This window comes from Coturnix japonica, chromosome 1, assembly GCF_001577835.2.
Source record: "Coturnix japonica isolate 7356 chromosome 1, Coturnix japonica 2.1, whole genome shotgun sequence".
Lineage (NCBI taxonomy): Eukaryota > Metazoa > Chordata > Aves > Galliformes > Phasianidae > Coturnix > Coturnix japonica.
The window spans coordinates 140990781-140998203 of NC_029516.1; the positions used below are offsets into that span (position 1 = coordinate 140990781).

Genomic DNA, 7423 nt, shown 5'->3' on the forward strand with positions numbered 1-7423 from the left:
AATGCCAATTTTAAATTTCATGAAGTGATTATTTGCTGTTAAAAAGTCAGTATTTCCCAACACATATAAGACAGTAATAGAATCTGAGCTCAAATGACCTTATGCTTACAAAGGAAATAGCTGCAATATATCAGCCAGTTCAGTGATCACTGGAAATTAGTCTCTATCAAATCTTCTGTGAATTAAAATAGTATAAATTAGTATAGCACTACTTTAAATTGGAGTAGTACCATAAACTTCAACAAACCTATATTATTCAGATCAACAGATATATGATTTACTAATTGTACAGTGATGGATCTGACTCATCAGATTTTCAGTTTGACTGATGAGTCTCTTTATGAGTATTCCTTTTCACATCACTCTAGTGTAACAGACCACTATAATAACTGTGAGCGAATGGTTGAGATGGGAAGAGAAGACGGGGAAAAAAGGGAAGAGAAGAAGAATATGCAAATTTTTGGTGCCAGCAAGCAGTAGCCACTGAATGAAGCCATCTAAAATGATTCCATAATAAATACGTCTGTATTATGAATGTGACTGAGTTTGTAGAAAAAACCTGATTATTACAGACACTGAGTAGCTTGTCTTTCAGTGAGTGGGAGAGAGAATTTTTTTTTAGATTAAAATTTCAGTTTAACAACTGAACACAATGAATATTCATGTAGAAAGCAAGAACTCAATGAAGATGAATTATCTACAGAAAATAATCAACCCATGAAACTCTGTTTGCTCTTGGTGCATAGGATGACCCAACAAATGTGTTTCCAATTATTTAACAGTTTAAGAAAGAACAGTGCAGATCTCAAGAATCTTTTAGCATCAGGAAATACAACTGTTTTTATGAACTGTGACTTTGTCATAACACTCACATGAACTCCTGACCTACTGTTAAACCACTGAATTACAGGAGAAATGCTTCCTCTAGAACTGCAAAATGAACACTGGTTTTGCAGCAAGTAACCAACCACATCCCAGATTTTTTAGGTGTTTTTCTGTATTTATGCAATACTGCCATTAATCTACAATGACTCTTGAGGACTGATTATGTAGACTTTAGACTGAACTGAGCACTAACAGTTTCTTTCATGATTTACCAACTTGCTTTCCAATTATTTATTCTAGCAGGATTGGTCCACTCATTAATATGTCTTTGACTTCCTTGTAGTTGCAGCTTCCTTTTTATGTATAGGATGTCATTTTTGTAGTTTTTAAAACCATCAGTTTCAAACTTAATGACTTATGTCTATTGTATAACTAGAAGCAAAGGACAGTTACACCAAAGTACATTTGCATGGTGGATTAACTGGCTGCTCTGTGTCCATCATGACACACTCTAAATTCCCCTTCTCAATAGAACAGAGCAAGAAAATATAACAAAAAAACTCATGGGTCAAAATAAGTAGAGAGATTGCTTAACACATACCATGACAGGAAAAGTAGACTTGACTTGGAAAAGGTTAATTTAATTAAATTTCAATTAATTACAGGTTAGGACAGTAAGAAATAAAAGCAAAACTCCCTCTCTTCCCGGATTCAGCTTCTCTCCTGATGCTTTGACTTCCTTCCTCTGAGTGGCACAAAGGTGCAGGGGCTGGGAGTTGCACTCAATTTATGACATTTCATCTCTGTTGTTGCTGCTTCCTCACACTCTTCCTGTACTCCAGAGTGTAGGTCCTCCCACAGAAGAAGTCATTCATTAACTGCTCCAGAATGGGTCTTCTCCACTGGTAGCAGTTCTTCAAGAACGTCTACAACACAAGTCTGCACCACAGGGTTCAATCCTTCAGGTACAGACTGCTCCACCACAGGTTCTCCATGGGACCTCAACATCTGTCTGCTCCTGTGTGTACTCTCCATAGTCTGTGGCTTGAGGTCATATCCACCTGCTGTTAAGTTGGGGTCCTCCATGGTCAGTAGTATGGATGAATTCTCTGATGTAGTACAACAAGGGCTGCAGAGGGTTTCTCTATAGGCTGCACAGGAATTTCTGCTCCAGTGCTTTGAGCACGTCCTCCCCCTTCATCACTGACCTTGGTGTGTAAAGAGTTTGAATGAATGACGCTGTTTCATGAATTTGACGCTGTTTGAGGTAGTCTAGAATCCAAAAGTGAAAAACCAGAGAAATATTATAATCTAGATCATGACTCAAATCACAGACAAGATTTTCTGGTTATTATACATAGAAAAATACATTTATTTAGAAGGTACTGTCTAAATGATTTCCACATGACAGAGGATTATGAACAAACCATTTATTATAGGTAACTCTATATAAATCCTTGAACTGTAGTAAAAGTGGATCATTACATCACAGAATCACAGAATGATCCAGGTTGGAAGGGACCTCAAGGATCATGAAGCTCCAACCCCCCTGCCTGGCAGGTGCCACCCAGCTTCCACATTTACTGGATCAGGCTGCCCAGGGCCCTGTCCAACCTGGTCTTGAACACCTCCAAGGACGGGGCATCCACAACCTCCTTGGGCAGCCTGTTCCAGGACCTCACCACTCTCCTAGTAAATAACTTCCCCCTGACATCCAACCTAAATCTTCCCACTTTCAACTTAGAACCATTTCCCCTTGTCCTGCTATTTATCAGCCCTTTCAAAGAGTTTACTCCCCCCTCCTGGGAGTAAGTTCCCTTCAGGTATTGAAAGGCTGCAATGAGGTCACCCCGCAACCTTCTTTTCTCCAGCCTGAACAAGCCCAGCTCCCTCAGCCTGTCTTCATAGGGAAGGTGCTCCAGACCCCTGATCATCTTTGTGGCCCTCCTCGGGAACTTTTTCCAACAGCACTCTGTCTTTCTTGTACTGAGGGCTCCATACGTAAACACAGTACTCCACATGGGGCCTCACAAGAGCAGAGTAGAGAAGGATAATCACCTCCCTATCCCTGCTGGCCAGCTCTCTCCTGATGGAGCCCAGGATACCATTTGCCTTCCAAGTTTCATAGTTTCATAGTTTCGTGCTGGTTGGAAGGGACCTTACAGATCATCGAGTCCAGCTCCCGGGATTCGAGCCTCTGTGTAGCAGAGCGGCACTTCTACCACTTGCGCCATAGGGGGGATTCGAACTACGGGCCCCAGTGTTGCAAGGCGGCGTCTTTAACCACTGCGCCACCGGGGCACACTGTGTTGCAAGAGCACTCTGCTGGCTCATGTTAGGTTTCTCATCCATCAGGACCCCCAGGTCCTTTTCTGCTGAGCTGCTCTCAAGGACTACTCCTCCCAGTCTGTACAGGTGCCTGGGGTTCTTCTGGCCCAAGTGCAAAACCTTGCACTTTGCCATGTTGAACCTCATTAGGTTCACCCAGGCCCACCTTTCAAGTCTGTCAAGGTCCCTCTGAATGGCATCCCTTCCTTCCTCCGTGTCAACTGCACCACTCAGCTTAGTGTCATCAGCAAACTTGATTGCATCATTGGTGTCACTGATAACCATGTAAAAAAGCACTGGTCCCAAGACAGATCCCAGAGGGACACCGCTTATCACCGGCCTCCACGGGGACATGGAGCCACCCTCTGTCTGCGTCCTTTCAAGCAATTTCTTATCCATCAAGTGGTCCTCCCATCAAATCCACATACCTCCAATTTGGAGATGAGGATGTGGTAATATGGAAATCATCGATATCCTAATCATCCTACTGTATGTATATTTATTTGTTGTAGTTGTGTATATTTAGATCTATAGTTATATAGTTAGCTAACTATACATAGAATCATAGTCATAGAATCTTTTGTAATGGAGAGACTTTTTAAGAACCTAGTTCCAATAACCCTGCCATGGGCAAGGACAATTTCCATTAGGCCAGTTTGGTCAAAGCCCAATTACTAAACATTTCCAGGGATGAGATATCCACAGCTTCACCCGGAAACCTGTTCCAGTGCATAGATTTTCTTCCTAATACCTAATCTCTTTATCTCTTTTTTTTTTTGTTGTTGTTGTTGTTGAAAACCATATGTTTTGCTACAGTCTCTGATCTCTATCCGTTTTTTAGATCCTATTTATTATGGCTTTTCAAATAGGCAAATAATAAAAAGAAACTAATGAAACAGACTGTTTATATTTAGGCTACAATATAGAGCAAAATACTGAATATTCTCTTTTCTATTTTAAGATCATAGTTTGAATTTTGTTTTTTAATGTGTTTCTAGCTACTGTGTTACACTGTGAGCTGATAGCTACAGGTTTTCCTGGCTCATTCTGAATATAAGCACAGTGAAATGATATGTGCAGGGAACTAATCCTGAGACTGACATGCAGTGTAGAAGAACTTACAATTGTGTGGAATTATGCAATTTATTTATTAATTTTATTTTACCCTTTTTTTTTTTTTTCATTTTGCTTTTACTTTTACTTTTTTAAAAAAAATTAAAAACTTAAGTGATCTTGCATTTTTTCATGAATGGATTAGTATTGTACTTATTCAATTCTTTACATGTCTATGTAAGATGACATTAATTCTTTGAAGATTTCTGCTTCTTTGGGAAGAAGTGAATTATAATACATCCATTAATGTAAAGAAGAAACTTAGAATGAAATGGTTCAATTACCTGAACATTTATCATATGATGGATGTGTTTGTTTTTCAGAATCCTGGTATCAGCTTGCTGGACAATCATACATTCAAGATTTGATAATTTTATTTATTTGTTTGTTTATTTTCTGGAAAATAAGTATTTTGATATCTTTGGAGAAAAAAAAAAAATTCTTGCCACCTTGTTACTCTTTGTACTATGTCTCCATTGACCCATCTAATTACGAAGGCATGTGAAAAAATACCTTTCAGTGTAATGATGATTGTATCTTAGAAATGCTGGCCAAGAATATTCCCTTTGATTTCAGTTCTTGAGGGGAATAGTGACAAGTTATTTTTCTAATAACCTGTGCTTTAAAGTAATGGAAGGTGAAGACTAAACGTTTCTTCTATCGAAATGTCAAATCTATACCTATGCAGCTAAAGGTCTGACTTTCTGGTCACAGAAATGCTTAATCAGGTACGCATGTGAAAATAAAAGTCAGGCAGTTATCTACTTAACTTCAAGAGGGGAATGTACTTAAACAGAACTAATTGTGACCAGAACAGTGGACAACATTCTTGCCATGCTCTTAGCAATGACTAGTTAAAACAATTTTAAATAAAAATTATGTAACTTGTTGTACTGCAGAAAGTTAGCAACACTTGGCAAGGAAGTGATTTATTTTTCACCCACATCTCTAATTTTAATTTTCTAATATAGAAGGAAATAAATAGCATGCAATGTAGGGAAAAAAATATCTAAATTCTCATAGAATGGATCTTTGACTGTTCTCACCTTCTGCCAGTCACACAGGCAGCAACAAACATTTTCAAAGCACTGAGATCCACAAATATACATAGCACTCCAACTACACTTCTGAGTTGTTCATACATGCACTATTTTTACATCAATGCCCACTTTTTGCATAGATTAGAGGCTTTGAGATCAGATCTAAGAGTCCCCTTTAACACTTCAAGTTTGAAGTAGAGAGTCTAGACTTTTCTGTAGCTGGTAAAAAAAACTAAAAAGAGAAAGGAAAATCCTCTTATGTCTTCTATTGCATCAATCATTACTCTTCTTTACTAGCTATTCCCTTCAGAATACTTTGAAACGAGATCTGTCTTTGGATTGTCCTACCTGCCACGGTTCAAACACCTTTCTAAAGAGTGGCAATAAAAAGCTCTAAGTGCAAACCTGGCAGAACAAGGAGTCATTAGACCCTTTAGATACTGTGAAGGTGGTGATAACGTAAGAACTTATATAGATAGATGAAAGGTTTGAAAAAACATAGCGTGATAGCAGAACTGAAGGAATTTATTCCCTGCATGCAAACATCTCTAAATTTAGAAATCTTGCATATGTGAAGGACTCAAAGGTGAACAGCAGTCACATAGTCAAAATTTGTCAGTGGACAAGGAATTGCATTTTTTATGTGTAAATCAAACACAGATACATCTAAACATGATTTGCAGATGTATCTATTTAAAATGCACTCAGAACTGATGATTTCTATGCACTCAGAGATGCTACTATGTTGTTTATTCATACACTTAAACTAAACTATATGCAATAAACATTAATCCCGCCATTTTTCAAAAGTTTAGGTAGTAAATGACGTATTACAGTGACTTAAAAGTAGTAAGTAAAAATGTATAGGACTTTGTGAGGTGTAATGGAAATGAATGTTTTAAAAAACTTTTTATATTCAAACTTTTTATTTATACTGCATCTGAAGAATTCGTGGAAAATCAGATAGGCCCTCTTAGGCAGTGGCAGTGGCTTTTATTTTTTTTCATTTTCCTGTAATACTGTTAACTTCAGATTATCTTGTCAAGTTCAGCTCCAATTAAACGAAGATCTTTAAAGTGAACTATGACTTGTATTTTGATTTCCATGGACTCTCATTGGAGGGAGCAGTGTTTCCACGAGTCAACATGTTGCTGCCCCCTCTTGTCAATTTTCATATTTTGGGGAGCATAAACCATTCACTAGAGTGTTGCAGGGATGGACACCTGACTGATGATTTTGTAAGCACTGTACCATCACTGTCTCGCTGTTTCAGTGAAATTAATTTATTATCTTTATTTCACAGAAAAGATCAATGTCTGTAATCTAGAAATATATTTTTAAACCAACAGTTAAAAGCCCCACAAGGTACTATCAGGAAAGTCTGACTGCAAAATCTTACTTTTGATATGTAAGAATTTTCATGGAAATACATCTTTTCCATCTACCCCAAATTTCCTTCAGCTGCTGCTTTTTAAACACCATTCTTCTTCCCAATTTTATACCCAAATAATTCAAATTTCTTACTCACCATCACGCCCTCAATATCCTGTATCCTGGATTTAGAAATGTGCTCAGATGAACCTAACACAACAAAGACTGTAGAATCTGTAAACATAATATTAAATTTCTTACACATTATACACCAAAGTGGGTTTTCCTTACAACTTCTTTTTATGTTTATATATCAGCTGCTGTTGAGGCCTTTTATTACTCTAAATCCATCAAGCTGAAGGTCATAGTTTTATAGACCGTTGATGTCACTGCATTTTGCATTTGGTTTCGTGTTTGCTTGAAGATATAGTGAAGTCAAAAGGGCTTTTGGTTTCCTTGGGGATCTCCATGCTATTATGACCATGACCAGTCAAATGACGATCCACATGACATTTCCTTGCAAATAATTTAATCTTCAAGATACTGATGTGAACTGTTTCATTCTGATATAATGTACTTCTTATTTTCATTTACTTTCATTTGTTCTGACAAATAAAAAGTTAATTTAAAAGGAAGTTAGTGTATGTAGTTGGACCTCAGAGAGAAGTATTTTCTTTGCAAGCTAAATTAATTTCTGACTTGGAGATAAATATTTTTTTCAGAATAGCACTGTGATGTGCTGCGCA

General features: G+C 37.6%; 1 long non-coding RNA gene across 1 annotated transcript; it reads right to left on the reverse strand.

The window, feature by feature from the left end:
- Positions 1-1445: 1445 nt before the first annotated feature.
- Positions 1446-6912, reverse strand: LOC116653512. The gene is made up of 2 exons (XR_004307546.1): positions 6835-6912; positions 1446-2097 (listed from the first exon to the last, which is right to left on the reverse strand). It is a non-coding gene; the product is annotated as an uncharacterized LOC116653512 (long non-coding RNA).
- Positions 6913-7423: the final 511 nt, after the last annotated feature.